Genomic DNA, 14,570 nt, shown 5'->3' with positions numbered 1-14,570 from the left:
TTTGTACTTGACTGTAAGATAAAGACTCCTTTCCGTTAGCTTTTTGTTAAACTTCATCATTATAATATTTTTTATTTCTCATACTACGAAAAGAAAGCACTATTTGTCTTCCCCAACCTCAGGATACAAGAATAGCAGCAGCGGTATTCCTTCACATCTCTCTGTCTCTCCCTCTCTCCGGATCTCTCTTCTTCCCTTTCCCCTTTCTTCAGACTTTCTTTGATCTTCTCTCTCCTGAGAAAAGACAGAAAAGGAAGACAAGAAAAGGATTTGCAACTTAAACCTCTCGATCATTAGCAACTCGGCATTCACGAACTGGTCAGCCTCTCTCGGCCAAGTTAGCAACAGCACCCTAACTGTAATCCCTTCCATCACCGAGTTCCACCCTCAGTGAGTCAGGAACCCGCCCATGGCTCCATGGTTCAGTATTGGGACTTGTGGGGCCCATCCCCTTATGATCAAACCACTCCCCGCCACCCGATCTTCGATCTCCTTAATGATAACCTCGCTATCGTCCGCTTCCTGTCTCGACATCGTCATCTTTAACGGTCAAAATAAATCTGACCCCACTTCGTTCCAGCCCGACTCCCAAGGCCTCAGCTGTCGTTTCGGCGGCAGCACCTGACTACCAAAACAAGCGTAAAGCACAGACTCGTCCGGGCAACGGTCGAGCTGCTTCAGCACATCAGCAGGTGACACCGAACTGCGCTCACCTCGTTTGTTTTGAAGGATCAAAACTGTCGAGCTGCTTCAGCACATCGGAGAAAATTGCCAGAGAGAGGGCGATGCCGAAAGGATCAAAGCTAGTAACTGTTATTTTTTCTTTCCTTCTGTTTGTTTTGAATTGCAGAAACTAGGGTCTCGACTTTAATTCATCTATCAAAATTAATTATTATTTTTATGCAGGAGGATGGATTAAGCTTATTTGTTGGACTTCCTCTGGATGTTGTTTCCCACGGCAACACACTGAACCATGTAAGAGCAATCGGGGCAGGGTTGAAAGCTCTAAAGCTTTTGGGGGTAGAAGGGGTCGAATTTCCCATCTAGTGGGGGATAGCCGAGAAGGAAGCCAGAGGAAAGTACGACTGGTCGGGATATCTTGAGCTTGTAGAGATGGTCCGAGATGCGGGTCTCAAGCTTCACGTGTCTCTCTGCTTCCATGTTGCCAAACAAGCCAAAATTGAACTCCCTGATTGGGTGTCAAAGATTGGTGAAGCACAACCAGACATCTTCTTCACTGACAGGTCGAGACGGCGCTACACAGAGTGTCTATCACTGGCGGTGGACGATTTTCCTGTCCTCTACGGGAAGACTCTAGTTCAGGTTTACCTGTAGAGCTTCAAATCTTCATTCTCAAACCTCATGGGCTCTACAATCGTGGTAAGCTTCAAATCTTCATTCTCAAGTCTCAACCCATCTCATTTATTTATTTGTTAGAACCAGTTCTTATCAATGGTTGCTTTTTCTGTGATCTCCTCAAGATGTTTCAGTGGGCCTGGGACCGGATGGAGAGCTTCGGTACCCTTCTCGGCCGTCAACGAGAGGTGGCAAGGTTATAGGAGTAGGAGAATTCCAGAGCTACAACAAAAACATGCTAAAGCATCTACAAGAACATGCCCAAGAAACCGGAAACCCCTTCTGGGGCCTCTCAGGTCCCCATGATGCCCCCAACTACGACTAGTCACCCTTTCACCAACACCTTCTTCAAGGAGAACGGAGGCTCCTGGGAGACCCCATATGGAGTAGCTCTTTTCCTAATAAAAAAGTAGAGCATAATACAACACAACAAAAGCGAAACTGCGAAGAGGCCCTCGGTAGCTATGAGAATTATGTCTTTCATTTCGAAGAATTGGGAGAGAGAAAAAATGAGAGAGGACGGTGAGGGTAGGGGGAAAGAAGAGAAGAAAGGGAAAACGAGAGAAAAAGGGCAAAAAATAAGAAAATAGAAAAGGTTTAATGGGGTATTTTAGTAATTTAACGCATTCCATCATCTGACTTTACAGTCAAGGGGGTCTTTGTAATTTACCCTTGTTCTAACCTCTAATGTCTAGTCTAGTTTATTATTTTGAACAAAGAAAAGAGATTTCAAGCAAAAGTTGTTTGAAGAATAAACAAACGGACAAGTTTCATGTTAATCAAACTCCAAGTCTGGGAGAAAACTCACCAGCCTATGGCTTTTGACGCCCAAAATTAGTATTTGTTTGCTACAACCAAACCAAGTGATTAGTTTGAGAGAGGGATGGAAATTTTATCGACAAAACTGGGTTTCCGATCTGACCCACCCCGAATGGGGCAAAATTTCCCCGATCACAAATGCATATGGGTCGGGTTCGGGGAATTTTTTTTTGCTCTGGAACGGAGACAGGGCAAGGATGGGTCTGCTTATAAATCCCCGAGCTGGCCCCGACCCCGGTTGTAAATTACAAATAACCCATATATATAATGTGTTAAGGTATTACCTATTACGCATTAGGTTTAGGAGTTAGCCACCTATTTGTTTCCCTACTGACTACTGTTTTGTGACTTTCGTCTTCCTTCAACCTCCGCAGTTCGCACATACAAAGACACTGAGTCTTCCTTCAACCTTTGCACAACCATCGATCGTCGGGTGCTGGCACGGCCGTAGCACAGAGGAACCACCGAGTTCTTCATCTCTCCGTTTGTAACAAACCTAACAGCCTAGTTCTTCATCTCTCCATTTGCTCTTCGTCCGTCTGCCGACCGCCGGGCGCTGCCACCGCCATAGCAATAGGCTTCCCAGTCTTCCCTTCGTTCTTCAATCTTCACTCTTTAATGGATATAGGAGGTGATGGTTGGACGCTTCTGTCACAACAGTAGGCCTTGTACAAACTCGCATCTCTGAGCCTTCTCTCAATGTCCTCTTGGTCTTTGCGGGGTGGGTACATATCGGGGATTCCCCATCCCTAATGGGTCCGGGGATGGGGAGGGGGTGCCCTGCCCCATACCCGCCCGTTGCCATCCCTAGACATAAACCACGGAGGGAGAGAGAGAGAAAGAGAGAGGCGCCTAGGAATTGGGTTTTCCAAGTGAGAGGTTTTTGTCTTTAAGATATGTTGGCGAGAGGGAAAGCAAGTTTCTCCTCTCCGTAGGCCTGTAAATGAATTGAATTCGAATCGAATCAGTCTAGATTCGAATTTTAAATTGATTATAAAAAACAATATTCGAATTCGATTCGATATTCGACGGATATTGAATGTTTCAATTCGAATTCGATTATTAAATTGAATATTCAAATCGATTCGAATTCGACCAGCATGAGGTCTGGAATCTTAAATGTCTGAGTTTTCAAAGAAAAGCAAGTGATTAGTTTGAGAAAAGAGGTAGGGGATTGACGGCAGCAGTCGTGGGTTCCCGGCGGTGGGCCAAGTGTGAGTGTGTGGCGGTGGCAGTCGTGGGTTCCCAATGGTGCAAATGTGATGGTAGTAAGCAGTGTTGGCTGGTGATGCTGGACTATTGCAACACAATGACCGGTGATGCGAGACAGTTGAGGGCCTTGAGGCATCGAGTTTGAGTTTGAGTTTGAGTTTGAGCAGTGGCGAAGGAGATGGTTGTGGCCGGTGGCCGATGCTCAACGGCTATCATAGTGTTAGACAGTATATGCCCTTAGCTCAATCAACATAATATACATTATAACATTTATTGTAAATGAATAAAGTACATACTTGATTCTTGTTATTATGGTGTGTTTCTATGTAATACCTTTAAACTAGACACATATGAGACTTGTGTTAGTTTAGAATTTTCACAACCATTGGATAGATTTAGGGAGATTTATCCTGCCAAGGCTGACACTGATGTGCCACCAAGTTGGTTGGGGTGGCTTGTCATAGCTTCGAGGGTGAGACCTGAGGTACATGCAGTGTGGTTTTTTTTTTTTGAAACCCTGAATTGGACCAAAATTCCAATATTGCCCTGGACCTTGGAGATAGATGGGCAAAACTAGAATGTTACGCCTGACCCTTAGACTCGATTATGATACTGCATCAGGTGTCGAATTGGGTTGTCTTTGATATGCCAATCAGTGAGATCATTAGAAGGGGTCAAAATCTGGGTATGTTGGGACAATCCGAGAATTCATCTGAGTGGATGATCATAGTGATAGGATCAGCCCCTTTATCGGACAAAGTGAATGATCGGGGATGCACTCTCTCTGATGGAAACCTAAACTGACGGCAGTTGATTTCAACCGTTGAAATTTGTTTTTGCAAAATATTATATATATATATATATATATATATATATATATATATATATATATATATATATATATATATATATATTATGGTTTCAAAATATTTGCAAAAGGTTTTAATTCCCATAATCCATGTGAATAGAGAGTGCAACACTGTACCTTGCAGTCGAATGAGAGATCATCTCTTGTCGATCAGTTTTTTATCATTATGGGCTGAGGTTAGGTATAAGGCCATTGAGGGTTATACCTGATAGGCTAATCTTGCATCTGCCCAGTCTTTGGGCCTTCATAAGATGGCTGGACCCAATGACCATTTAGTGTAAATGTTGGGCCCATTAAGAGCCCATAATGATGAACTCAGGGGTTCACTGTATTCAGTAGTGAATTCGACCAAGCCTTATAATAGAAGTTAGGTTGAACCCATGTGGTTGATGTGTAGATCAATGATAGGGTCCCACACCATATAAAAAGAGCCAAACTAGCCAGCATTAAAGTAGAAATGAGCCAGAAAGCTTAATAGGCCTAAAAGCCCATTTTGAACTGGGTTAATTAGATTAATTAAATAAGAGTGGATCTGGGATTTGGATCAGCAGATAAGATAAGGGATTATCCTTATCCACTTAAAGAGTTCAGATCCAAATAAAGATTTGGATTAACGGGACTCCTGATTTGGTTAGGAAGGTTGATCTTTTATCTACAGATAAGATAAGGAATTATCCTTATCATTTAAAGAGTCCAGATCCAAATAAAAGATTTGGATAAAAAAACTCCTAATGAGATTAGGAAATTGCCTCTTTAAAGCTATAAATAAGAGAGCAGGGCGAACTTCCAGGGACATTCACTGAATACAGAGAGAAGATAACACAAATAGACTGCTCTTGCCTTCTGCTCTTTTTCTTCCTGCTCTTGCCGCCCTACCTTGTTCGATCTCCAGTTATTGGACTGGATCAAGATTCGATCTTGATATTGTTTCTTTTCAAAAGAAATAATTTGGAAGTTGTGCTCACTGTCCCATTCGATTCTTGTTGAAGAATCACTAGTTCTTGATGAAGAACTATCTATTGATCCTGTCTCATCCTAAGTTGTGTCATCTTCAGTGGAGGGAAGATTTGGTACTCTCTTTGGGCGTGAACACCTACGTTGGGATGAGCATTCTTGCATGGATTCCGTATCAAGTATATCCCTCTCTTAATTTAGTTTCAGATTTGGTCCGATTTGATTAAAAGAACAAACCTTTAAAATGCAGTTTTCTAAATTGGGAATAAGATTCTCGAATAAAAATAAAAAATTTTTTAAAATTTTGCCCAACCTTCTTATAAGGTTCGGCCATCCATATGATGAATCTCTCATCCTTTCATGTAGATACTGCCATCAATGCTCATAGATTGTAAATATTGAGAATAAAAAAGAAAGGAAGAGAGAGAAAGAAAAGATGAATGCGAATAGAAAAAACAGGGGGAGAGAAAAGACTAGAAGAGGAGGAAAAAGAATGAAATTAAAACTTAAAAAAAAGGGAGATGAAAGGACGAGAGAGAGAGGGGGGATAGGCCCAGAGGGTGAGATGGGAGGGGAAACAATATCGAGAAGAGAGAGAGAGAGAGGGAGAGGGGGGGGAGGGGCCCGAGAGGGGAGGGGAAGGGTCACTTAAGTAGGTTAGGTATAATTGACATCATTGCATGTTAGCTTTTTTTTTATGAGGACATGACCCCTCTTTTAAGTCTTTAAATGTATACAATTGTTATTAATATATATTAATGTATATAATTAATCAAATTTAAATTTTAATCGAATTGGATCAAGGCGAATTTGAATTCAAATTCAATAAACTAATCGACCGTTAAATTTATCTAAGCATTCGAATTTGATTCAATTAGGTTGGATATCGAATTTGGAATGGGATAATCTAATACTGTCTTGGACGGGTTGAACCGGATTTAAGGTGAAATTCAGGCCCAACCCATAGTAAGCACTAAGCACCCATTTGGTAGGGCTTTCATACAACAGTTTCTAGCTTTGTAAGGTAGGCCCCATATGAAAAACCTAGAAATTATACTTCGTGAAAACCCAAAAAGCTCAAAATCACTTCAATTATACTTCATGAACAGTCCATCGATGCAAAAGGCAAACCCTGTTGGGCCCTCAACAGGTATGATGTTGAAATACGAGCCCTGTTAAGAGGATTTCATGTGGCCTCCACGAAAGGAATATCACATCTTTCGATGTATACATATATCATAGCGTGAATACAAATCAAGTAAGTCAATGGATCCAGCAACTATGTAGAAGCCTTCTTAGAAGACTAATATCCTCTTTTTAAACTATATCTTTTGTACATATACCTAGATATTACAATCAAACAACCCACTTTTTTGCTTATATATCTTGTAAGGGCCAACTAAGTATACATTATAGTACCTTAGATCCTAATCATGTAAGTTTTTCTATATGATATGAATGAAGGATCTTTCTTTGCCAAAAAAAAAAAAAAAACAAGCATTCTATAACGTGGATGAAATATTGGATGGTGTGGATTGGTCCACACTACACTGTTTTGCATATGATTTGTACTAAGGACAAGTGTGGCGTGGACTAACCAATCTACTGATTCCATGCATTTTCAATACAACTTTTGATACCAATTAACCTATTTGTATAGCCAATCGCAACGTAATGGAGTTGGTGTTGTGAATAGCGGTGGTAGAGAGCATAAACTCTTTCTTTTATATATATTATTTTATTTTTATCATAAATAAAAATATTTTTTATTTTAACAATTTTTTATTTAATATGATGAATATATAACATTATAAATGTCCCCAAATGTTTTTGACAAAATTGCATTTTTTGTATTCTATCTTTTCTTAATATTTATTATTCAATTTTGACATCACCATGAGTTTATTTGAAAAGTTTGATCATTAGCCCACCATCTAGATAGAAAAATAGCCTTGCTTTCAGATCAATTTTAAATTATATATTTCATATACATTATATAAATAATGTTTGTTTATCATACTTAACTTTTATTTGATATAATTAAAACATAATATTAGAAATATGTCCAATTTTTTTTATAATTTTTATATTTTAAATTCCTTGTACCTTTTTATTTTTTAAAAATGTATTATTTTACTATAACATCATTGGTTAATCCATTTGACCCAAACCACTAACCCACCACCCAAACCATTTATTATTGCATTTCCATCATTGATAAAATAATGTATAATACTTATTTTTGTTCAATACAATGAATGTATAATATTATAGGTGGACCCAATATTTTATTTTTTTTATAAATATATTACATCAAATATATTCCCAAATCGTTCTCTAATTTTTTTCTTTATTTTTGTGATTGTTTTGTATTTTTATAATTTCATTATTTGACTATGACATTGTGTAATTTAATTTCCAGGTTTATTTTAGACCTGTAATTCCATTGTCATCATTAATAAAAATATTTCTTACATTTTGTACTTAATTTTATTTAGTATAATGAATATATAATATTAGAGATATGCCCAATTCCTTTTTGCATTTTTATATATAATTTATTTTGATTTATTATTATTTAATTATGACATTATTGGTTAATCCATTTGACCCAAATGGTTAAATTGCTTACCCACCACCAAAGGGGAAGAAAATGGTTTTATTTTCAAATTATTTGTTAAAATATTTATTTTTATACTTTTAAAATCAATGTTGTGGATTTAATTAATATAATTTAAATTATGAGAAAAATATATCTCAAATATAGGATTTAATGAGAGAATATACCTTAGATATGAGACTTAATGAGAGAGAATAAGAAAATAATTTTATTTCCAAATGGTTTTAAATTTTATATTCAATTTCCATCATTAATAAAAGTATTTTTTATTTATCATAATTATTATTGTCTAATATGATGAATATATGATATTAAAGATGTTCCAAAAATTTTCTTTAATTTCATATTTCTTGCATTTTATCAAGTTAAAATTTTTTTATTATTTAATTGTGGCAACAATGCAACATGGGTTGGCCTATTTGACTCAAAATTGTTTATTTTTTATGTCATTAGAGTTATTTATGTATCAAGTTAAAATTTTTTTATTATTTAATTGTGGCAACAATGCAACATGGGTTGGCCTATTTGACTCAAAATTGTTTATTTTTTATGTCATTAGAGTTATTTATGTATCAAGTTAAAATTTTTTTATTATTTAATTGTGGCAACAATGCAACATGGGTTGGCCTATTTGACTCAAAATTGTTTATTTTTTATGTCATTAGAGTTATTTATGTATGGATTTAATTAATGGAATTTAGTAATTAAAATAAACAAAAATGCCTTAAATTTATGGTTAAATGAGGGATGAATGAGAATTAATACCTTAAATGGAATTTAATGAGTGAGAATTGAATGCAATGAATAATAATATTCAAATTATATTTTCTGCCCTCATAATGGATATGGACCCTATTTCAAAAAAGGGGTATTTTAGTCTAGAAAAAATCCAGAAATGTTAGACCGTTTGTGTACCTTTTATAGTATATATATGTGTGTGTGTGTGTGTGTGTGTGCGTGTGTGTGTGTGTGTATGTGTGTGTGTGTGGTTCAATTCTCATTTTTGCATTCTTTATAATAATGAAAATTTTTAGTGGACAAAAATTGGTAGAATGAAAAATGACGCTAAGGACAAAATGCTTTTTCCAAAAGAAATGAAATCTTTTCGTGATAAAGGATGAGAATAAATTTTGAACTCATTTGATTATAAATTTCAATTTTATTCATTTTTTCATCAACCTAAATAATAATATAGTTATACACACAATACCAATTAGTATATATAAAGTGGAAACATGCAAGACCTACACCAACAAAACATAAATCAACCTCATACAGCCCCCGTATCAATAATGCAAAATATGAAAAATTATAAAATAAAAAATAAAATGATAATATGAAGATGTCTAACAATCTCACCAAATTGATATATTTAATAAACATAACATACTAAGAAAGTTATAAAATATAATAAAACATTGTATAATCATGTCCCATATTACTCATTTTCATTTTTGGAAAAAAAAACTTTGTGGGGTCATAAACCACTAGCCTAGGTCTTTAAAACCACCAACATAAATGTCTATCATTAGATGGTTTGGGGTCAATTGTCCGTCGATATAAGTTTTCATGACAACATCAACACTAGTCATGAATAACATGTAACATGGTATTTATTTTTCATGTTGCAAGTTACTTCAATTTTAGTGTCATTGATTGATTTCTCATTTAAAAATTGAATAAGACCCATGACAAGAATTTTGTAACCAAACACTCTAATGCTATATTCATTCTTGTCCATAATAAGTAAAAATTGAAAAAACGAGGCTCGAAGTAGTGAACCAAATATGTCATAACTGAAACTAAAATTGAATTAATTAGTACACTTAAAAGATTTTTGTTATTTAATTGTTTTATGTAAAAGACAAAACATAATCAAGTCATTTGGTTCAACCAATTCAGCTGTTATGAGATGGGACAACCTCACATGTTGCATGATCTTAGACAAAGCTAAGCATCTTGGCTTTTGGGTTTGCGAGGTAGGCCCACACAAATAGCCTATAAGCAATGTTTGGTGAAAATCCGGAAAAGCCTAAATTTGCTATCATTCAATTAAAGAAAGAATTTACGTTGAAGTTTCTTTTAGGTTGTATTTGGTTTGAAGGAAATAGTAGGAAAAAGAAGGGAAAGGCAAAAAAACCTTTACAAATCTAGGCAATGGCATCTACTTTTCTGGGGTTGGCCCACATGGGCGATTTGTAATTTTTTATCGGTGAAAAATCCGAAGATCCCAAATTGGCTATCAGTTAGCCATTAGAAGGGCTATCTATTTCAGCACCTTGAATAGCCTATCCGAAATGCTTTAAAGCAATCGAATCTTTATATCTAGGTCATAGAACCTATTTGGGAGGGTTGAAGTTAAGTGGCTTCTGAGGTGGATCCCACATGAACAATTTATAAACTATATTTGGTGAAAATTTTAAAGAGTCAAATCAACTAAGAGTAGAGCTAAGGGGCGGAGGGGAGCCATAATTAGGGGTGTAAATGGATCGAATTCGAATTAAACGAGACAACATTCAAATTCGAATCTAACTAGAAAACCTGACACCCGATTTCGATTCGATATCCAATGGTTATTGAAAATTAATATCCGAATTCGAATCCAATTAAATATTCGAATATTTGATTCAATTCGAATTAAATCAATTAATTATTTCAGGTAATTAAAATAAAATATTTTAAATATTATATATAAATTATATAAAACATTTAAATAGTTTATATATTATATATAAGAATTAAATAATTGGTCAAATTTGAATATTTATCAAATTGAATCAGGTCATATTCGAATTCAAATCTGATTAACTATTCGATATGAATAGGATATCTGAATTTGACCGATTATATATTTGAACTATCCAAATTTGATTATGTCGAGTCTCGAATTCAAAATTGGATTTTCGAATACCGTTGGCGTCCCTTGCCATAACCCCCATGCCATAAAAATCCCCACAATCCCCATTTGAATCACACTTATATTATGGCTCCAATCCATATTTATTAACTTTTGGACCCCCTTATCTATGTTTAATAGCTTTTGGTCCCTCTTAAAAAAATCTGGTCCACCCATATAATCCCGGTTATTTAAAGGGTTGTCCACTTCAATCTCTTTGAATAGCTTATCTTAAGTGTTTCAAAATAGTTGAACCACTTTAGCTGAATCTTCAATTCAGCCCTCCCAAACAGGCCCTAGGTAGATAAGGTTAAGGCTGGATCTAGGGGTGTTCATTGTTTGGTTCAAAGCGCAAAACCAAACTAAATCAAACCAAATTTGTGGTTTTGGTTCGGTCTGCACCTGAAAACGGTGAGGTTCAGATTCATATTTTGCTAAATTGCAATTTTGTTAAATATTATATATATAAACCAAACTATAAAATTATAAGTATGTAATAATGTCTTTTATTTTATAATTAAATAAAAGTTTAAACTTTTAAGTTAATTTCTAGGGGTGCTATTTGCGCTTTTTAATTGGGTTAAAGCCCAATAGAAAAAAAAAATGGTCAAAAGTTTTCTAAACCGTTTTAAAAAACAGTTTGGTCTGGTTTGTTTTTTATGCCAAAAAAGTTTGATGTGGTTTGAGAAGTTTCTCAAACGTAATTTACTGGTTTGGCCTAAAGGTGTCAATGAACCAATTTTGGACTGGACGCGTCCAGTCCAAAATCAAATTGGACGGATTGGATGGACCAATAAGACATATTGGATTGGACCAATCTGGTCCAAAATATTTATTTGATTGGATTAGGCCAATATCTAGTCCATTGATATAAGATAAAGCATAGAAGTGTCAATGGATTGGGTTTGGATTAAAACCAATCTAAATTAAAACGGATTTGAACAGATTGGATGGTCCACACATTGAATTGGACTGGTCCAAAATATTCATTGGATTGGATTGAACCTGGTCCATTTGTAATGGACTCACATTGAATTGGATCCGATTGGACCAAATCCGGTTCAATTGACACCCCTAGCTTATTCTGAAAACTGCAACTAGACCCGTTCATGGGCCGGTTAGAACGACAGCCCGGCCCGGCCCAACCCTCAGATGGGCTTGAACATGAGTTTTAGCTCGCGGGCTTGACCTCGGGCCTAATGAAAGCCCAAATGGATTTTTTCAAGCCGGGCTTGGGATTTGTCAAAAAAGCCCGACCCGGGTTTTATATAGTTTAAACCCTAAATTCCTAAACCGCCTAACCCTAACCCTAAATTCTTCTCACTTTTCTTATCGTCTATATTTTCTCACTCTCAAACTCTTAGAATCGGCAAGCCTAGGTGCACCGTTTTCATTCTACGAACTCATTTACCGGAGGTTGGTGTCACCAGAACTAGGTCCTCTCTCTCTCTCTCTCTCTCTCTCTCTCTATTCTGCATCGTTTTCATCTTCTATCTTCTCACTTTTCTTCTCATTCTCAGTTTTTCATTCTCAAACTCTCAGAACTAGCAAACCCAAGTGCATCGTTTTCACTATGCGAACTCAAGCATCAGTGCTTGGTGCCACCAGAACTAGGTCGTGTCTCTCTCTGGTTGTGAGCTCTCTCTCTCTCTCTAGCCGGTACCATTTTCATCTTCTATCTTCTCACTTTCTTAGTTTTCTTTCTCACTCTCACATTCCCAGGAACCGATGAACTCAAATACCGATACTCAGACTCCTAGGTCGGGCTTTGGGCTCAGGCATGAAAATTTTATATTAATAAAGAGTAAAAACCCGACCCATGAACAAGTCTAACTATAACGAAACAAACCATAAACACCCCTATTTGGATCTAGGTCCAACAAATGTCCCAACAACCGGTCACAAAGATGCTTTGAACATCTCCCTTATCCTCCACAGCAAGATGTTCTCAAGCAACCTATATGCGATGATGAATAGGAAATATCTTCATTGTCATCCATGGTGAGATTTCCCTGCCACTGCAAAGTCAGTGTGACCGGTTGGTATAACTTCACTGTCTCACAAGCTAGATCGAATTCAGTCAAGCTTGTTGGGACACTTTTATAGACTCGCATCAAGAACATTTCCATACTTTTATACTTTACTTATGGGGAGATATTACAATGCAAAGCTATAACGATGGTTCGAACGGGCTTTGCACCGACTGAATCCGATTTCCACATTGCACGCACAGATGTCAGCCACTGTCGTGATCGTAGAATCTACAAATAGATGAACATGCGGAGCACAAGCAAAGCTGTGCAAATAATTTATGGGCACATAAACGAGCAATAATCTGCTGCTGCAAATCAAGTGTATGAAGCAGACTATAAAGCCAATCACTAGTGGACACGTGTTCACTTATAATTGATTACTTAGCCTAATTCACATTTTGATCACAGCAGATGACATGTCCACAAGATGACAGAAGCTTCCTCTGCCGACCCATGTGAACTATACTGTCAAAGCCGGTTGTTTTGTTTCCCCAAAGTGTAAAACGTGTTTTGAAAAGGAAAAAAAAAACATTTTTTATTTATACATATAGTCCAAAACTGTCATCCTTCATCTTACTGGAACCTGATGTCTGAGCCAATCGTGCTATATCATCTCATCCTGACACGTGGACTTCACCTAAAAGGAATGTAGCTCAGGCATCGGTTCACTTCACGTGAATGTAGAGATAAAATAAATTTAAAAAATTTATGGTTTACATTTTAATAATGCTTTCGTTGAGAATCGAACTCAAGACCTCCCGCTTACTAAACGGGTGCTCTAACCAACTGAGCTACGAAAGCTACATGAAATATTTATAGCTAAAAACTAACATGTTAGATCATCCAAGTTCAAATAGAAACAAATCTCCCCTACAAAACCGAACCGCCTGAACCAATTACCTCGGTTTGTTTCGTTATAATAAGGTTGGGATCGGTTTTTGCTGTTCCCAACCGATTAAACCCGGATTAAGTATATATATTTTCCTAATTTTATTTAAATTATATTTAAAAGGGTAAATTTCAGTGATGATATATAAGATAATTTTGGTTAAGAAACTTGCTTTATTAATATTATATTATAAAAATGAATACCCAAATTAATATTTTAAAGATAATTATAGATATCAAGAATAACCATTCCAACTGGCAAGGTTCGAGGTATCAACACTCTAAATTTAAGAGTCATCATGGCCTGCGCCTTCCAAGCCTATGAATTTTATGTACAAAATATCTGTTAATGGCTTGATCCTATTCGATAGGCCTGATGGACATAAATTGATTTGGCTGGTTTTGGTATTGATGGGTCACTTTTAGTTTTTAATATATTGTGTTGATTATTATTAGTTTGAAATTGGTTTCATCCTCTTATACTGGTTCAGATTCCATTCAAGTCATATATTAGGGCAAATTTCTTAAACTACCCCTAATATTTAGCTAATTGTCAAATTGTACCTCTACTATTTATAAATTGTCTTATAGCACCTTTACTGTTTTTGACAATTGTCACATCGTTAAATCGTAACATTTTTTATTGGAATGTTGTTTATGCCCTTCCATTAAGTTGGACCAGAATTTGCTCGAAAAGAAAATTACTGTATTAACCCTCAATGGTTAACTATTATTCATGAAAGCCAAACCCTTCCTTGTTTGTTATGAACACTCCAATACCGCTGCAAATTCCGGCCAGTGACCGTAAACTTTTGTCTATAGGTAAGATTGAAGAAAATGATGTTAACACGACATATAGTTTTATGGCTTTTAAACCTCAAATCTGTAGAAGAAAAACGTCATCGTTTTTAAACCCTAATCCTT

At 36.2% G+C, this 14,570-nt stretch overlaps 1 non-coding gene and 1 pseudogene across 2 annotated transcripts; one reads left to right on the top strand and one right to left on the bottom strand.

Moving 5' to 3' along the window:
• The first annotated feature begins 499 nt into the window (after window positions 1–499).
• LOC148847238 (inactive beta-amylase 9-like) lies at window positions 500–2,190 on the top strand (annotated as a pseudogene). The gene is made up of 3 exons (XR_016100799.1): window positions 500–806; window positions 907–1,384; window positions 1,482–2,190. The product of XR_016100799.1 is annotated as an inactive beta-amylase 9-like (transcript).
• An 11,295-nt stretch (window positions 2,191–13,485) lies between these two features.
• Window positions 13,486–13,559, bottom strand: TRNAT-AGU (transfer RNA threonine (anticodon AGU)). The gene has a single exon. It is a non-coding gene; the product is annotated as a tRNA-Thr (tRNA).
• Window positions 13,560–14,570: the final 1,011 nt, after the last annotated feature.

This window comes from Nelumbo lutea, chromosome 6 (assembly GCF_056320005.1).
Source record: "Nelumbo lutea isolate HS-2025 chromosome 6, American lotus-T2T, whole genome shotgun sequence".
Lineage (NCBI taxonomy): Eukaryota > Viridiplantae > Streptophyta > Magnoliopsida > Proteales > Nelumbonaceae > Nelumbo > Nelumbo lutea.
This window is presented reverse-complemented; position numbering and strand designations above follow the sequence as displayed.